Source organism: Salvelinus namaycush, unplaced genomic scaffold (assembly GCF_016432855.1).
Source record: "Salvelinus namaycush isolate Seneca unplaced genomic scaffold, SaNama_1.0 Scaffold1220, whole genome shotgun sequence".
NCBI classification, from domain to species: Eukaryota; Metazoa; Chordata; class Actinopteri; order Salmoniformes; family Salmonidae; genus Salvelinus; species Salvelinus namaycush.
The window spans coordinates 47,126-66,789 of record NW_024057921.1 but is presented as its reverse complement, the minus strand read 5'-3'; positions in this window follow the sequence as shown (position 1 = coordinate 66,789).

The following is a 19,664-nucleotide window of genomic DNA, read 5'->3' as shown; positions in this document are numbered from 1 at the left end:
TAGTGTTTCCCCTGTATGATACACTGCAGTAACAGACATAGTGTTTCCCCTGTATGGTACACTGCAGTAACAGACATAGTGTTTCCCCTGTATGATACACTGCAGTAAAGGACATAGTGTTTCCCCTGTATGATACACTGCAGTAACAGGCATAGTGTTTCCCCTGTATGATACACTGCAGTAACAGGCATAGTGTTTCCCCTGTATGATACACTGCAGTAACAGACATAGTGTTTCCCCTGTATGATACACTGCAGTAACAGGCATAGTGTTTCCCCTGTATGATACACTGCAGTAACAGACATAGTGTTTCCCCTGTATGATACACTGCAGTAACAGACATAGTGTTTCCCCTGTATGGTACACTGCAGTAACAGACATAGTGTTTCCCCTGTATGATACACTGCAGTAACAGACATAGTGTTTCCCCTGTATGATACACTGCAGTAACAGACATAGTGTTTCCCCTGTATGATACACTGCAGTAACAGACATAGTGTTTCCCCTGTATGGTACACTGCAGTAACAGACATAGTGTTTCCCCTGTATGATACACTGCAGTAACAGACATAGTTTTTCCCCTGTATGATACACTGCAGTAACAGACATAGTGTTTCCCCTGTATGATACACTGCAGTAACAGACATAGTGTTTCCCCTGTATGATACACTGCAGTAACAGACATAGTGTTTCCCCTCTATGATACACTGCAGTAACAGGCATAGTGTTTCCCCTCTATGATACACTGCAGTAACAGACATAGTGTTTCCCCTGTATGATACACTGCAGTAACAGGCATAGTGTTTCCCCTGTATGATACACTGCAGTAACAGACATAGTGTTCCCCCTGTATGGTACACTGCAGTAACAGACATAGTGTTCCCCCTGTATGGTACACTGCAGTAACAGACATAGTGTTTCCCCTGTATGATACACTGCAGTAACAGGCATAGTGTTTCCCCTGTATGGTACATTGCAGTAATTAAGATCATTGTTATCTGTCTGTGGTCACTAATTGGTTTCCTAATGGTTCAGCTTTGTGACCAGGTTGGCTAATTTGTGTGCTATAAATATGGATAAAGGTTTTTTTTCTATGATGTGTTTATAAAAAATGTATTAAATTAGACTTTTCAAAAGCATCACAGTATTTCCATGATGGACAGGGTTAGGGTTTGTGTAGATAATAAAGGGAGCAAATTAAAAATCATCACGTTGTTTCCAACATGAAATAATGATTCTCTGTGAAGTCCCAGGATCAGTGTTCCATGCAGCAGTAAAGGATCAGTGTCCCATGCAGCAGTAAAGGATCCGTGTCCCATGCAGCAGTAAAGGATCAGTGTCCCATGCAGCAGTAAAGGATCAGTGTCACACGCAGCAGTAAAGGATCCGTGTCCCATGCAGCTGTAAAGGATCAGTGTCCCATGCAGCTGTAAAGGATCAGTGTCCCATGCAGCAGTAAAGGATCAGTGTCCCATGCAGCAGTAAAGGATCAGTGTCCCATGCACCAGTAAAGGATCAGTGTCCCACCCAGCAGTAAAGGATCAGTGTCCCACGCAGCAGTAAAGGATCAGTGTCCCATGCAGCAGTAAAGGATCCGTGTCCCATGCAGCTGTAAAGGATCAGTGTCCCACGCAGCAGTAAAGGATCAGTGTTCCACGCAGCAGTAAAGGATCAGTGTCCCACGCAGCAGTAAAGGATCAGTGTCCCATGCAGCAGTAAAGGATCCGTGTCCCATGCAGCAGTAAAGGATCCGTGTCCCATGCAGCAGTAAAGGATCCGTGTCCCACGCAGCAGTAAAGGATCAGTGTCCCATGCAGCAGTAAAGGATCCGTGTCCCATGCAGCAGTAAAGGATCAGTGTCCCATGCAGCAGTAAAGGATCAGTATCCCATGCAGCAGTAAAGGATCAGTGTCCCATGCAGCAGTAAAGGATCCGTGTCCCATGCAGCAGTAAAGGATCAGTGTCCCATGCAGCAGTAAAGGATCAGTGTCCCATGCAGCAGTAAAGGATCCGTGTCCCATGCAGCTGTAAAGGATCAGTGTCCCATGCAGCAGTAAAGGATCAGTGTCCCATGCAGCTGTAAAGGATCAGTGTCCCATGCACCAGTAAAGGATCAGTGTCCCACGCAGCAGTAAAGGATCAGTGTCCCACGCAGCAGTAAAGGATCAGTGTCCCATGCACCAGTAAAGGATCCGTGTCCCATGCAGCAGTAAAGGATCCGTGTCCCATGCAGCAGTAAAGGATCCGTGTCCCACGCAGCAGTAAAGGATCAGTGTCCCACGCAGCAGTAAAGGATCAGTGTCCCACGCAGCAGTAAAGGATCCGTGTCCCATGCAGCAGTAAAGGATCCGTGTCCCATGCAGCAGTAAAGGATCAGTGTCCCATGCAGCAGTAAAGGATCAGTGTCCCATGCAGCAGTAAAGGATCCGTGTCCCATGCAGCTGTAAAGGATCAGTGTCCCATGCAGCAGTAAAGGATCCGTGTCCCATGCAGCTGTAAAGGATCAGTGTCCCATGCACCAGTAAAGGATCAGTGTCCCACCCAGCAGTAAAGGATCAGTGTTCCATGCAGCAGTAAAGGATCAGTGTCCCATGCAGCAGTAAAGGATCCATGTCCCATGCAGCAGTAAAGGATCAGTGTCCCATGCAGCAGTAAAGGATCAGTGTCCCACGCAGCAGTAAAGGATCAGTGTCCCATGTAGCAGTAAAGGATCAGTGTCCCATGCAGCAGTAAAGGATCAGTGTCCCATGCAGCAGTAAAGGATCAGTGTCCCATGCAGCAGTAAAGGATCAGTCTCCCATGCAGCAGTAAAGGATCAGTGTCCCATGCAGCAGTAAAGGATCAGTGTCCCATGCAGCAGTAAAGGATCAGTGTCCCATGCAGCAGTAAAGGATCAGTGTCCCATGCAGCAGTAAAGGATCAGTGTCCCACGCAGCAGTAAAGGATCAGTGTCCCACGCAGCAGTAAAGGATCAGTGTCCCACGCAGCAGTAAAGGATCAGTGTCCCACGCAGCAGTAAAGGATCCGTGTCCCATGCAGCAGTAAAGGATCCGTGTCCCATGCAGCAGTAAAGGATCCGTGTCCCATGCAGCAGTAAAGGATCAGTGCCCCATGCAGCAGTAAAGGATCTGTGTCCCATGCAGCAGTAAAGGATCCATGTCCCATGCAGCAGTAAAGGATCCATGTCCCATGCAGCAGTAAAGGATCAGTGTCCCATGCAGCAGTAAAGGATCCGTGTCCCATGCAGCAGTAAAGGATCCGTGTCCCATGCAGCAGTAAAGGATCAGTGTCCCATGCAGCAGTAAAGGATCAGTGTCCCATGCAGCAGTAAAGGATCAGTGTCCCATGCAGCAGTAAAGGATCAGTGTCCCACGCAGCAGTAAAGGATCAGTGTCCCATGCAGCAGTAAAGGATCAGTGTCCCATGCAGCAGTAAAGGATCAGTGTCCCATGCAGCAGTAAAGGATCAGTGTTCCATGCAGCAGTAAAGGATCAGTGTCCCATGCAGCAGTAAAGGATCCGTGTCCCATGCAGCAGTAAAGGATCTGTGTCCCATGCAGCAGTAAAGGATCAGTGTCCCATGCAGCAGTAAAGGATCCGTGTCCCATGCAGCAGTAAAGGATCAGTGTCCCATGCAGCAGTAAAGGATCAGTGTCCCATGCAGCAGTAAAGGATCAGTGTTCCATGCAGCAGTAAAGGATCCGTGTCCCATGCAGCAGTAAAGGATCCGTGTCCCATGCAGCAGTACAACAACAACAGGTTGGTCTATTTGCTGTAGCTGGTTGTTACTTCCCTTGCAGCTCAATAGTTCTAGTGCTTTCTGCCGTGTGACACATGATGTTTTTGAGCCTCATCGTGTTCAGTTTTCACTGTGATCACGCCTTTCCCAGGCTACTTACTTTATCCCTTCTGTGGAGAGACTTCGGTTAGCGTCCCAAATGCCAGCCTATTTCCTATATAGTGCTCTACTTTTGACCGGGGCCAATGGGGCTGGGAATAGGGTGCCATTTGTGACAGACACCTAAATATTCACTTAACACCCTCAAGGGCTGCTATGAATCACAATAACTACTGATGCAGTCGCTCTTTAGAACCGAGGTGATAAACTGGATCATATTTGATTGTGTCATAATGGAAGCATTCCAAATGGCACCTCTATATCCTACTCCCGTGCACTACTTCAGACCAGTGGTAGTGCACTACGTAGGGAATAGGGTTCCATTTTGGGATGCGACCACCATCTCACTTTCAGAGAGGGAAGAAAGGGCACATCATGTTCATACTTCATATTACATGATGGAGGTTCAGAACCCAGCCAGTGGGTTGTATTTCAACGATAGGCCTACACTGTTCAAGACAACACCACCCAGCGATGAGTCATCCAACTAGTAATCGTAAAGGAAGAACAGTAATGTGATTTAGTAGTCACCTACAATTACCTGAGAAAACCAGAAACGCACAACAACAGATCTGTCCCTCAATTTGCCGTCTCTGTCCTATCCATCAATATGTTCTTCTTTCTCACAAATGCTTTCTCTCTCTCTCTCTCTCTCTCTCTCTCTCTCTCTCTCTCTCTCTCTCTCTCTCTCTCTCTCTCTCTCTCTCTCTCTCTCTCTCTCTCTGTCTACATCATTGTGACAGTGGGTCTAGTGGGAACACTTTGATCATGACACCTGTTGTGCCTGTATGTCGAGAGGGGGAACACTTTGACCCTGACACCTGCTGTGCCTGTATGTCCAGGGGAACACTTTGAACGTGACAGCTGCTGTGCCTGGTCATCCGTAGGAAAATTAACATGTGACAGAGAAGGACGCATCATCATCATCATCATCATCATCATCACATGAAAAGGAGAGACAACACATGACATCACACCTCTTTTTGAACACATGACTTCTCCAGATGGAAAGGATAAACAGGCCTACAGGAACAGAATATCAGTACTGTTACATGTTGGGTCCTGAGTCTGTCCAGACTATGTTCCAGGTACTATACTGTCTGATACCAGAAGATGTCAAATGCTGCACCTAGGTTAAAGCAGAGAACATTCTGGGCCAGAATGCACCCAGGTTAAAAGCAGAGAACATTCTGGGCCAGAATGCACCCAGGTCAAAAGCAGAGAACATTCTGGGCCAGTGTGCTGCACCTAGGTTAAAAGCAGAGAACATTCTGGGCCAGAATGCACCCAGGTCAAAAGCAGAGAACATTCTGGGCCAGTGTGCCGCACCTAGGTTAAAAGCAGAGAACATTCTGGGCCAGAATGCACCCAGGTTAAAAGCAGAGAACATTCTGGGCCAGTGTGCTGCACCTAGGTTAAAAGCAGAGAACATTCTGGGCCAGAATGCACCCAGGTTAAAAGCAGAGAACATTCTGGGCCAGTGTGCACCTAGGTTAAAGCAGAGAACATTCTGGGCCAGTGTGCACCTAGGTTAAAGCAGAGAACATTCTGGGCCAGTGTGCACCTAGGTTAAAGCAGAGAACATTCTGGGCCAGAATGCACCTAGGTTAAAAGCAGAGAACATTCTGGGCCAGTGTGCTGCACCTAGGTTAAAACCAGAGAACATTCTGGGCCAGTGTGCACCCAGGTTAAAAGCAGAGAACATTCTGGGCCAGTGTGCACCTAGGTTAAAAGCAGAGAACATTCTGGGCCAGTGTGCACCCAGGTTAAAAGCAGAGAACATTCTGGGCCAGTGTGCACCTAGGTTAAAAGCAGACAACATTCTGGGCCAGTGTGCACCTAGGTTAAAAGCAGAGAACATTCTGGGCCAGTGTGCACCTAGGTTAAAGCAGAGAACATTCTGGGCCAGTGTGCACCTAGGTTAAAGCAGAGAACATTCTGGGCCAGTGTGCTGCACCTAGGTTAAAAGCAGAGAACATTCTGGGCCAGAATGCACCCAGGTTAAAAGCAGAGAATATTCTGTGCCAGTGTGCTGCACCCTACTCTTGGAGAAGTCACACATTCAAACACTTTGACGTCAATGAAAAACCAACTGAGACTCTGTACTGAAATGTTTATATATTTTTCAGGAATAGGCTTTCTATCTGCTAAAAGCATACTCTGTGGAGAGTCTGGTTAAACCAGCCCTGTGGAGTAGGACTGACAGTTGAAGGTTTCTCGATTACAGATCGTGAGGTACAGACAATGCCTTGCAGTTTCACATTAAGTGTAAACCAGATATTGGAGTGGAGACAGAGTGACACGCAATAACAGAACAGATGCAACAATACATCAAAACAACTACCCACTCCTCCAACCCTCTCTCCATCTCCCCATGTCTCTCTCTCCCCATGTCTCCCTCTCTTCATCTCTCCATCTCCCCATGTCTCTCTCTCCCCATGTCTCCCTCTCTTCATCTCTCCATCTCCCCATGTCTCCCTCTCTCCATGTCTCCATCTCCCCATGTCTCCATATCTCCATGTCTCCCTCTCTCCATGTCTCCATATCTCCATGTCTCCATATCTCCATGTCTCCCTCTCCCCATGTCTCCATCTCTTCATCTCTCCATCTCCCCATCTCTCCATGTCTCCATGTCTCCATCTCCCCATGTCTCCATCTCTCCATCTCTCCATCTCTTCATCTCCCCATCTCTCCATGTCTCCATCTCTCCATCTCCATCCCATCTCTCCATCTCCCCATGTCTCATCTCTCCATCTCTCCATGTCTCCATCTCTTCATCTCTTCATCTCTCCATCTCCCCATGTCTCCATCTCCCCATGTCTCCCTCTCTTTATGTCTCCATCTCTCCATCTCCCCATGTCTCCCTCTCTTTATGTCTCCATCTCCCCATCTCCCCATCTCCCCATCTCTCCATCTCTCCATCTCTCCATGTCTTCATCTCTCCATCTCCTCTCCTTTATTCTAATCAAGGCCACTGTCTTGAACGAGTACACAGCACATAAGAGTTATTTTTTCCACACAGCCACACTGGTTGCATCCGAAATGGCACCCTATTCCCTATGTAGTGCACTACTTTTAGCCAAGGCCCATAGGACTCTGTTCAAAAGTAGTGGACCATATAGAGAATAGGGTACCATTTGGAACAGACAGACAGTTGTTTTCTCCACACACAACAGAGTAGTGTGACTCAGTGTGCTCCTGATGGAGGAAAGGGAAGGTAGATCCACGTTGCCACGGAAACAGCTCTCTTGTTGCTACGTCTCGGAACTCAAGGCTCCATTCTATGACCACTTCAACGTTCTGTCGCCTACTGAAGAGTCTAGAGGCCTGACACAAGCCCAGAACCCTTGTTCTTAAAGGGAAATCGGTAATAAACACTTTTTAAAATGTCAAGCACATAATGTTATTATTATTATTTTTTTAAGGGTAAAATGCATTACTTTGAGGTATTTGCCACCCACACAGGCCTATGGAAACAGTATAAAATACATTACTTTGAGGTATTTGCCACCCACACAGGCCTATGGAAACAGTATAAAATGCATTACTTTGAGGTATTTGCCACCCACACAGGCCTATGGAAACAGTATAAAATGCATTACTTTGAGGTATTTGCCACCCACACAGGCCTATGGAAACAGTATAAAATGCATTACTTTGAGGTATTTGCCACCCACACAGGCCTATGGAAACAGTATAAAATACATTCAGTAGATATTCTGTGACATTTCAAACTCATTGAGGCTCATAGTCTATGGTGTAAAGAGAGGAATCAGACAGAGGATAGTCTGGTCAAGAGATTTGATCTGTGTCCCAAATGGCATAATATTCCCTATATAGTGTACTACTTTTGACCAGAACCCTATGGGCCCTGATCAAAAGTAATGCACTATGTAGGGAATAGGGTGGCATTTGTGCAAGTTGACGTTTATTGTCATGAATCTTTCCCTGGAGGCATAACTGAGCAATTTCCAGCAAGATAGTCCAGCTGCAAAGTCAAAATGATCTATATTGTAAAAATTCATAAAAACAAAAATTAGCATGTTGGTCTTAATTTAAGGTTAGTGTCTGAAATTAGGGTTAGCAGTGTGGTTAAGGTTATCGTTAAGGTTTGGGTCAGACATTGGGGTTAGCAGTGTGGTTAAGGTTTGGGTCAGACATTGGGGTTAGCAGTGTGGTTAAGGTTTGGGTCAGACATTGGGGTTAGCAGTGTGGTTAAAGTTATCGTTAAGGTTTGGGTCAGACATTAGAGTTAGCAGTGTGGTTAAGGTTTGGGTCAGACATTAGGGTTAGCAGTGTGGTTAAGGTTATCGTTAAGGTTTGGGTCAGACATTGGGGTTAGCAGTGTGGTTAAGGTTATCGTTAAGGTTTGGGTCAGACATTGGGGTTAGCAGTGTGGTTAAGGTTTGGGTCAGACATTAGAGTTAGCAGTGTGGTTAAGGTTATCGTTAAGGTTCGGGTCAGACATTAGGGTTAGCAGTGTGGTTAAGGTTAGGGTTTAAAGTCAGACGTTATGACTTTGTGGCTGTGCCAGCTAGTGACCACTCTGCAGAGCTGCCTCCAGAACAAGATTCATGACAATAAATGCCAACATGCATGACCTCGACTTTTTCTGTTTGTAGTCCTTAACTTGATTAGACATTCTGATGAAACTACAGATAAAAAAAACACAACCTCAGAAAAGAGCAGAGACACTGTTGAGACAAAACCACACGAGGGCAGCAGAGATAAAGACATGGTCGATTTCACAATGACAAAACATCAAGAACACCTTCCATGACATAGACACCAGGTGAATCCAGGTGAAGGCTATGATCCCTTATTGATGTCACCTGTTAAATCCACTTCAGTCAGTGTAGATGAAGGGGAGGGTTAAAGAAGGATTTTTAAGCCTTGAGACAATTGAGGTATGGATTGTGTATGTGTGCCATTCAGAGGGTGAATGGGCAAGACAAAATATTTAAGTGCCTTTGAACGGGGTATGGTAGTAGGTGCCAGGCACACCGGTTTGTGTCAAGAACTGCAACACTGCTGGGTTTTTCACGTTTAACAGTTTCCCGTGTGTATCAAGCATGGCCACCACTCAAAGGACATCCAGCCAACTTGACAACTGTGGGAAACATTGGAGTCAACATGGGCCAGCATCCATGTGGAACACTTTCAACACCTTGTAGAGTCCGTGGCCTGACGAATTGAAGCTGTTCTGAGGGTAAGTGGGGGGGGTTTAGTATAAGTGGGGGGGGGTTTACTAATGTTTAGTATACTCAGTGTAGTTGTTAGTAGATTAAGGGCTTTGTAGACAGACCATGCTAGTTGTTAGTAGACTAAGGGCTTTGATTCTGATTCTCTCTCTCTCTCTATCTCTCCTTCCTTAGTTTCTCTCTCATGATTATCACAAGGAACCTGGCTTCACAAGTTCCCATCATTCCCTTGTGATGTCACTAGCCTGCTGTCCTCCTCTTGTCCTCCCCCACCCCATCTCCTCTGCTGCTGTCCTCCCCCACAACACCTCCTCTGCTGCTGTCCTCCTCTTGTCCTCCCCCACCCCACCTCCTCTGCTGCTGTCCTCCCCCACCCCACCTCCTCTGCTGCTGTCCTCCCCCACCCCACCTCCTCTGCTGCTGTCCTCCTCTTGTCCTCACCCGCCCCGCCCCACCTCCTCTGCTGCTGTCCTCCTCTTGTCCTCTCCCGCCCCTCCTCCTCTGCTGCTGTCCTCCTCTTGTCCTCTCCAGTCCCACCTCCTCTGCTGCTGTCCTCCTCTTGTCCCCACTGCCCCGCCCCCCCTCCTCTGCTGCTGTCCTCTTGTCCCCACTGCCCCGCCCCACCTCCTCTGCTGCTGTCCTCCTCTTGTCCTCTCCCGCCCCACCTCCTCTGCTGCTGTCCTCCTCTTGTTCTCCCAACCTCACCTCCTCTGCTGCTGCTGTCCTCCATCTCCCGGCCCCCTAAGCAGTGACATCAGCGTGCCTCTCTTTCTCTGCAGTGACATCAGCAGGTCTCTCTTGGTTTGGGCACAAGGACTGCGCAGGAGTCTGTTTTCAGGAGGAATAAAGACATAAGTCTGTTGTCAGAAAGAAATAAAGACCGGATTCTGTTTTCAGGAGGAATAAAGACAGGAGTCTGTTTTCAGGAGGAATAAGGACAGAAGTCTGTTGTCAGAAAGGAATAAAGACAGAAGTCTGTTGTCAGGAGGAATAAAGACAGGAGTCTGTTTTCAGGAGGAATAAGGACAGAAGTCTGTTGTCAGAAAGGAATAAAGACAGAAGTCTGTTGTCAGAAAGGAATAAAGACAGAAGTCTGTTTTCAGAAGGAATAAAGACAGGAATCTGTTTTCAGGAGGAATAAAGACAGGAGTCTGTTTTCAGGAGGAATAAAGACAGGAGTCTGTTTTCAGGAGGAATAAAGACAGGAGTCTGTTTTCAGGAGGAATAAAGACAGGAGTCTGTTTTCAGGAGGAATAAAGACAGGAGTCTGTTTTCAGAAGGAATAAAGACAGGAGTCTGTTTTCAGGAGGAATAAAGACAGGAATCTGTTTTCAGGAGGAATAAAGACAGGAGTCTGTTTTCAGGAGGAATAAAGACAGGGGTCTGTTTTCAGGAAGAATAAAGACAGGAGTCTGTTTTCAGGAGGAATAAAGACAGGAGTCTGTTTTCAGGAGGAATAAAGACAGGAGTCTGTTTTCAGGAGGATTAAAGACAGGAGTCTGTTTTCAGGAGGAATAAAGACAGGAATCTGTTTTCAGGAGGAATAAAGACAGGCGTCTGTTTTCAGGAGGAATAAAGACAGGAGTCTGTTTTCAGGAGGAATAAGGACAGAAGTCTGTTGTCAGAAAGGAATAAAGACAGGAGTCTGTTTTCAGGAGGAATAAGGACAGAAGTCTGTTGTCAGGAGGAATAAAGACAGGAGTCTGTTTTCAGGAGGAATAAGGACAGAAGTCTGTTGTCAGAAAGGAATAAAGACAGAAGTCTGTTTTCAGGAGGAATAAAGACAGGAGTCTGTTTTCAGAAGGAATAAAGACAGGAGTCTGTTTTCAGGAGGAATAAAGACAGGAATCTGTTTTCAGGAGGAATAAAGACAGGAGTCTGTTTTCAGGAGGAATAAAGACAGGAGTCTGTTTTCAGGAGGAATAAAGACAGGAGTCTGTTTTCAGGAGGAATAAAGACAGGAGTCTGTTTTCAGGAGGAATAAAGACAGGCGTCTGTTTTCAGGAGGAATAAAGACAGGAATCTGTTTTCAGGAGGAATAAAGACAGGAGTCTGTTTTCAGGAGGAATAAAGACAGGAGTCTGTTTTCAGGAGGAATAAAGACAGGTGTCTGTTTTCAGGAGGAATAAAGACAGGAGTCTGTTTTCAGGAGGAATAAAGACAGGAGTCTGTTTTCAGGAGGAATAAAGACAGGAGTCTGTTTTCAGGAGGAATAAAGACAGGAGTCTGTTTTCAGAAGGAATAAAGACAGGAGTCTGTTTTCAGGAGGAATAAAGACAGGAATCTGTTTTCAGGAGGAATAAAGACAGGAGTCTGTTTTCAGGAGGAATAAAGACAGGGGTCTGTTTTCAGGAAGAATAAAGACAGGAGTCTGTTTTCAGGAGGAATAAAGACAGGAGTCTGTTTTCAGGAGGAATAAAGACAGGAGTCTGTTTTCAGGAGGATTAAAGACAGGAGTCTGTTTTCAGGAGGAATAAAGACAGGAATCTGTTTTCAGGAGGAATAAAGACAGGCGTCTGTTTTCAGGAGGAATAAAGACAGGAGTCTGTTTTCAGGAGGAATAAGGACAGAAGTCTGTTGTCAGAAAGGAATAAAGACAGGAGTCTGTTTTCAGGAGGAATAAGGACAGAAGTCTGTTGTCAGGAGGAATAAAGACAGGAGTCTGTTTTCAGGAGGAATAAGGACAGAAGTCTGTTGTCAGAAAGGAATAAAGACAGAAGTCTGTTTTCAGAAGGAATAAAGACAGGAGTCTGTTTTCAGGAGGAATAAAGACAGGAATCTGTTTTCAGGAGGAATAAAGACAGGAGTCTGTTTTCAGGAGGAATAAAGACAGGAGTCTGTTTTCAGGAGGAATAAAGACAGGAGTCTGTTTTCAGGAGGAATAAAGACAGGAGTCTGTTTTCAGGAGGAATAAAGACAGGCGTCTGTTTTCAGGAGGAATAAAGACAGGAATCTGTTTTCAGGAGGAATAAAGACAGGAGTCTGTTTTCAGGAGGAATAAAGACAGGAGTCTGTTTTCAGGAGGAATAAAGACAGGTGTCTGTTTTCAGGAGGAATAAAGACAGGAGTCTGTTTTCAGGAGGAATAAAGACAGGAGTCTGTTTTCAGGAGGAATAAAGACAGGTGTCTGTTTTCAGGAGGAATAAAGACAGGAGTCTGTTGTCAGAAAGGAATAAAGTCAGGAGTCTGTTTCCAGGAGGAATGAAGACAGGCTAGTGGCGGCGGCCTGACAGAGATCGATGGAGGCCTAGAGAGAACAAATGAGGCAGGGGATATTGTGTCCTCAAAGAGCACCCTATTCTTATAAGGCTCTGATCTAAAGTAATGCACTATATAGGGAATAGGGTGCCATTGAGCTCTGGACTAAAGTAGTGCACTATATAGGGAATAGGGTGCCATTTGGTACACAATCTCCAAGTGGAATCTTTGTCACTTCAAGGCGGAGGGAGCAGGTATTTCCTGAATATCCTGATTCCTCTCAAACAATGGAGTCAGTCACATGATCAGCAGATGTCCTCTGTCAACCTGTATTGTATAGGAATGCTCTTCCACTTTGATTACAGTTGATTACAGGTTAATCTCTGCTCTATTATTACTATGTGTGTGTGTGTGTGTGTGTGTGTGTGTGTGTGTGTGTGTGTGTGTGTGTGTGTGTGTGTGTGTGTGTGTGTGTGTGTGTGTGTGTGTGTGTGTGTTCTGTCATCACCTATCCTCAAACACCTCAAAGTTATGAGAAGTAGCTTTTCTGGTTTCTCCCGGACCGTTCACTGTATGTGGTGAAATGAGAAAACAGGCGTGTCTGTGTGTCTGTGTGTGTGTGTGTGTGTGTGTGTGTGTGTGTGTGTGTGTGTGTGTGTGTGTGTGTGTGTGTGTGTGTGTGTGTGTGTGTGTGTGTGTGTGTGTGTGTGTGAATAGGAAATAGAGTGCTTAGTGGAATCCCTTAGGATCTCCACTTTGTCTTAATATGACCCTGAGAGAATGTCATTACTGTAAGTGCTGTGAGTCATCATCATCATCACCACCTTCATCGTCATTCCTATAATCATCATCATCACCACCTTCATCATCATTCCTATCATCATCATCATCATTATCATCATCATCATCACCACCTTCATCGTCATTCCTATAGTCATCATCATCATCATTGTCATCACCACCTTCATCATCATTCCTATAATCATCATCATCACCACCTTCATCGTCATTCCTATAGTCATCATCATCATCATCATCATCATCATCATCACCACCTTCATCGTCATTCCTATAGTCATCATCATCATCATCCCACCTTCATCGTCATTCCTATAGTCATCATCAGCCTCATCATCATCATCACCACCTTCATCGTCATTCCTATAATCATCATCATCATCATCACCACATTCATCATCATTCCTATAATCATCATCATCATCATCATCACCACCTCCATCTTCATTCCTATAGTCATCATCATCATCTCCACCTTCATCGTCATTCCTATAGTCATCATCATCATCATCACCACCTTCATCGTCATTCCTATAATCATCATCCTCATCATCATCTCCACCTTCATCTTCATTCCTATAATCATCATCATCATCACCACCTTCATCGTCATTCCTATAGTCATCATCATCATCATCCCACCTTCATCGTCATTCCTATAGTCATCATCAGCCTCATCATCATCATCACCACCTTCATCGTCATTCCTATAATCATCATCATCATCATCACCACATTCATCATCATTCCTATAATCATCATCATCATCATCATCACCACCTCCATCTTCATTCCTATAGTCATCATCATCATCTCCACCTTCATCGTCATTCCTATAGTCATCATCATCATCATCACCACCTTCATCGTCATTCCTATAATCATCATCCTCATCATCATCTCCACCTTCATCTTCATTCCTATAATCATCATCATCATCATCACTTTCAGTGACATTCCTATAATCATCATCATCATCATCAACACCTTCATCTTCATTCCTATTGTCATCATCATCATCATCATCATCACCACCTTCATCGTCATTCCTATAATCATCATCATCATCATCATCACCACCTTCATCGTCATTCCTATAGTCATCATCATCATCATCACCACCTTCATCGTCATTCCTATAATTATCATCATCATCCTCACCATCGTCATTCCTATAATCATCATCATCATCATCATTACTACCTTCATCTTCATTCCTATAGTCATCATCATCATCACCACCTTCATCGTCATTCCTATAATCATCATCATCATCATCACCACCTTCATCGTCATTCCTATAATCATCATCATCATCACCACCTTCATCTTCATTCCTATAGTCATCATCATCATCATCACCACCTTCATCGTCATTCCTATAATCATCATCATCATCATCACCACCTTCATCGTCATTCCTATAATCATCATCATCATCATCTCCACCTTCATCTCCATTCCTATAGTCATCATCATCATCTCCACCTTCATCGTCATTCCTATAATCATCATCATCATCATCATCACCACCTTCATCGTCATTCCTATAGTCATCATCATCATCATCACCTTCATCGTCATTCCTATAGTCATCATCATCATCATCACCACCTTCATCGTCATTCCTATAGTCATCATCATCATCATCACCACCTTCATCGTCATTCCTATAATCATCATCATCATCATCTCCACCTTCATCGTCATTCCTATAGTCATCATCATCATCACCACCTTCATCTTCATTCCTATAGTCATCATCATCATCATCATTGTCATCACCACCTTCATCGTCATTCCTATAATCATCATCATCATCATCACCACCTTCATCTTCATTCCTATAGTCATCCTTGTCATCATCATCATCATCATCATCACCAGCTGCAGCATCACATAACTACATACAGTGTATTCGGAAAGTATTCAGACCCCTTGACGTTTTCCACATTTTGTTACGTTATTCTAATCTGTCAGCCTTATTCTAAAATTGATTAAATGCATTTTTTTCCTCATCAATGTACACACAATACCCCATAATGACATCACAATACCCCATAATGACATCACAATACCCCATAATGACAAAGCAAAAACAGGTTTTTCGAAAAATGTTGCACATATTAAAAAACAGAAATACCCAATTTACATAAGTATTTAGACCCTTTGCTATGAGACTTGAAATTGAGCTCAGGTGCATCCTGTTTCCATTGGTCATCCTTGAGATGTTTCTACAACTTGATTGGAGTCCACCTGTGGCAAATGCAATTGATTGGACATGATTTGGAAAGGCACACACCTGTCTATATGTCCCACTGTTGACAGTGCATGTCAGAACATCAACCAAGCCATGAGGTCGAAGGAATTGTGCGTAGAGCTCCGAGACAGGATTGTGTCGAGGTACGGGTCTGGGGAAGGGTACCAAAAATGTCTGCAGCGTTGAAGGTCCTCAAGAACACAGTGGCCTCCATCATTCTTAAATGGAAGAAGTTTGGAACCACCAAGCTGGCCCCTCGGCCAAAGTTCCTCTGTGGAGATGGGAGAACCTTCCAGAAGGACAACCATCTCTGCAGCACTCCATCAATCAGGCCTTTATGTTAGAGTGGCCAGATGGAAGCCACTCCTCAGTGAAAGGCACATGACAGCCCGCTTGGAGTTTGCTAAAAGGGACCTAACCTGACTGGGAGACTAGTCAGGATTGGGCAAAGATGAACGGAGCAAAGTACAGAGAGATCCTTGATGAAAACCTGCTCCAGAGCGCTCAGGACCTCAGACTGGGGAGAAGGTTCAACTTCCAACAGGACAATGACCCTAAGCGCACAGCCAAGACAACACAGGAGTGGCTTCGGGACAAGTCTCTGCATGTCCTTGAGTGGCCCAGCCAGAGCCCGGACTTGAACCCGATCAACATCTCTGGGAAGACCTGAAAGTAGCTGTGCAGCGACGCTCCCCATCCAACCTGCAGAGAAGAATGGGAGAAACTCCCCAAATACAGGTGTGCCAAGCTTGTAGCATCATACCCAGGAAGACTCAAGGCTGTAATCGCTGGCAAAGGTGCTTCAACAATGTACTGAGTAAAGGGTCTGAATAGTTAAGTAAATGTGATATTTCTGTTTTATTCTTTATACATTTATACACATTTCTAAAAAACGGTTTTTGCTTTGTCATTATGGGGTATTGTGTGAGGATTGATGAGTGGGGGAAAAAAACATTTTTTTCAAGGCTGTAACGTAACAAAATGTGGAAAAAGTCAAGGGGTCTGATTACATTACGAATGCACTGTATATATGGCCTATGTCAATTAGGTTTTCTCTCCATCTATCTCTCTATAATCTGTCATAGATCCTTACTCTCCATCTATCTCTCTATAATCTGTCATAGATACTGACCGCCCTTGCTGTCTCTGCCTGGCCGGTTCCCCTCTCTCCACTGGGATTCTCTGCCTCTAACCCTATTACAGGGGCTGAGTCACTGGCTTAGTGGTGCTCTTTCATGCTGTCCCTAGGAGGGGTGCGTCACTTGAGTGGGTTGAGTCACTGACGTGATCTTCCTGTCTGGGTTGGCGCCCCCCCTTGGGTTGTGCCGTGGCGGAGATCTTTGTGGGCTATACTCGGCCTTGTATCAGGATGGTAAATTGGTGGTTGAAGATATCCCTCTAGTGGTGTGGGGGCTGTGCTTTGGCAAAGTGGGTGGGGTTATATCCTTCCTGTTTGGCCCTGTCTGGGGGTATCATCGGATGGGGCCACAGTGTCTCCTGACCCCTCCTGTCTCAGCCTCCAGTATTTATGCTGCAGTAGTTTATGTGTCGGGGGCTAGGGTCAGTTTGTTATATCTGGAGTACTTCTCCTGTCTTATCCGGTGTCCTGTGTGAATTCAAGTATGCTCTCTCTAATTCTCTCTTTCTCTCTTTCTTTCTCTCTCTCGGAGGACCTGAGCCCTAGGACCATGCCTCAGGACTACCTGGCATGATGACTCCTTGCTGTCCCCAGTCCACCTGGCCGTGCTGCTGCTCCAGTTTCAACTGTTCTGCTTGCGGCTATGGAACCCTGACCTGTTCACCGGACGTGCTACATGTCCCAGACCTGCTGTTTTCAACTCTCTAGAGACCGCAGGAGCGGTAGAGATACTCTTAATGATCGGCTATGAAAAGCCAACTGACATTTACTCCTGAGGTGCTGACTTGCTGCACCCTCGACAACTACTGTGATTATTATTATTTGACCATGCTGGTCATTTATGAACATTTGAACATCTTGGCCATGTTCTGTTATAATCTCCACCCGGCACAGCCAGAAGAGGACTGGCCACCCTTCATAGCCTGGTTCCTCTCTAGGTTTCTTCCTAGGTTTTGTCCTTTCTAGGGAGTTTTTCCTAGCCACCGTGCTTCTACACCTGCATTGCTTGCTGTTTGGGGTTTTAGGCTGGGTTTCTGTACAGCACTTTGAGATATCAGCTGATGTAAGAAGGGCTATATAAATAGATTTGATTTGACTCTCCATATATCTCTCTATAATCTGTCATAGATACTGACTCTCCATATATCTCTCTATAATCTGTCATAGATACTGACTCTCCATCTATCTCTCTATAATCTGTCATAGATACTGACTCTCCATCTATCTCTCTATAATCTGTCATAGATACTGACTCTCCATCTAACTCTCTATAATCTGTCATAGATACTGACTCTCCATCTCTCTCTATAATCTGTCATAGATACTGACTCTCCATCTAACTCTCTATAATCTGTCATAGATACTGACTCTCCATATATCTCTCTATAATCTGTCATAGATACTGACTCTCCATATATCTCTCTATAATCTGTCATAGATACTGACTCTCCATCTAACTCTCTATAATCTGTCATAGATACTGACTCTCCATCTATCTCTCTATAATCTGTCATAGATACTGACTCTCCATCTATCTCTCTATAATCTGTCATAGATACTGACTCTCCATCTATCTCTCTATAATCTGTCATAGATACTGACTCTCCATCTAACTCTCTATAATCTGTCATAGATACTGACTCTCCATCTAACTCTCTATAATCTGTCATAGATACTGACTCTCCATATATCTCTCTATAATCTGTCATAGATACTGACTCTCCATATATCTCTCTATAATCTGTCATAGATACTGACTCTCCATCTAACTCTCTATAATCTGTCATAGATACTGACTCTCCATCTCTCTCTATAATCTGTCATAGATACTGACTCTCCATCTAACTCTCTATAATCTGTCATAGATACTGACTCTCCATATATCTCTCTATAATCTGTCATAGACACTGACTCTCCATATATCTCTCTATAATCTGTCATAGATACTGACTCTCCATCTAACTCTCTATAATCTGTCATAGATACTGACTCTCCATCTATCTCTCTATAATCTGTCATAGATACTGACTCTCCATCTATCTCTCTATAATCTGTCATAGATACTGACTCTCCATCTATCTCTCTATAATCTGTCATAGATACTGACTCTCCATCTAACTCTCTATAATATGTCATAGATACTGACTCTCCATCTCTCTCTATAATCTGTCATAGATACTGACTCTCCATCTAACTCTCTATAATCTGTCATAGATACTGACTCTCCATCTAACTCTCTATAATCTGTCATAGATACTGACTCTCCATATATCTCTCTATAATCTGTCATAGATACTGACTCTCCATCTAACTCTCTATAATCTGTCATAGATACTGACTCTCCATCTAACTCTCTATAATCTGTCATAGATACTGACTCTCCATCTATCTCTCTATAATCTGTCATAGATACTGACTCTCCATCTCTCTATAATCTGTCATAGATACTGACTCTCCATCTATCTCTCTATAATCTGTCATAGATACTGACTCTCCATCTAACTCTCTATAATCTGTCATAGATACTGACTCTCCATCTCTCTCTATAATCTGTCATAGATACTGACTCTCCATCTAACTCTCTATAATCTGTCATAGATACTGACTCTCCATATATCTCTCTATAATCTGTCATAGATACTGACTCTCCATCTAACTCTCTATAATCTGTCATAGATACTGACTCTCCATCTAACTCTCTATAATCTGTTATAGATACTGACTCTCCATCTATCTCTCTATAATCTGTCATAGATACTGACTCTCCATCTCTCTATAATCTGTCATAGATACTGACTCTCCATCTATCTCTCTATAATCTGTCATAGATACTGACTCTCCATCTAACTCTCTATAATCTGTCATAGATACTGACTTTCCATCTCTCTCTATAATCTGTCATAGATACTGACTCTCCATCTAACTCTCTATAATCTGTCATAGATACTGACTCTCCATATATCTCTCTATAATCTGTCATAGATACTGACTCTCCATCTAACTCTCTATAATCTGTCATAGATACTGACTCTCCATATAAATCTCACCCGCCAATAGTGCAGTACCACACCAGTATATATCTGTATGATGAGAAATGAAGGACCATTTGTTAAAGTACTCCCCAAACAGACCAAGAGCTGTGTCTGACACCCTGTATGTGAAAGTGTCCCCA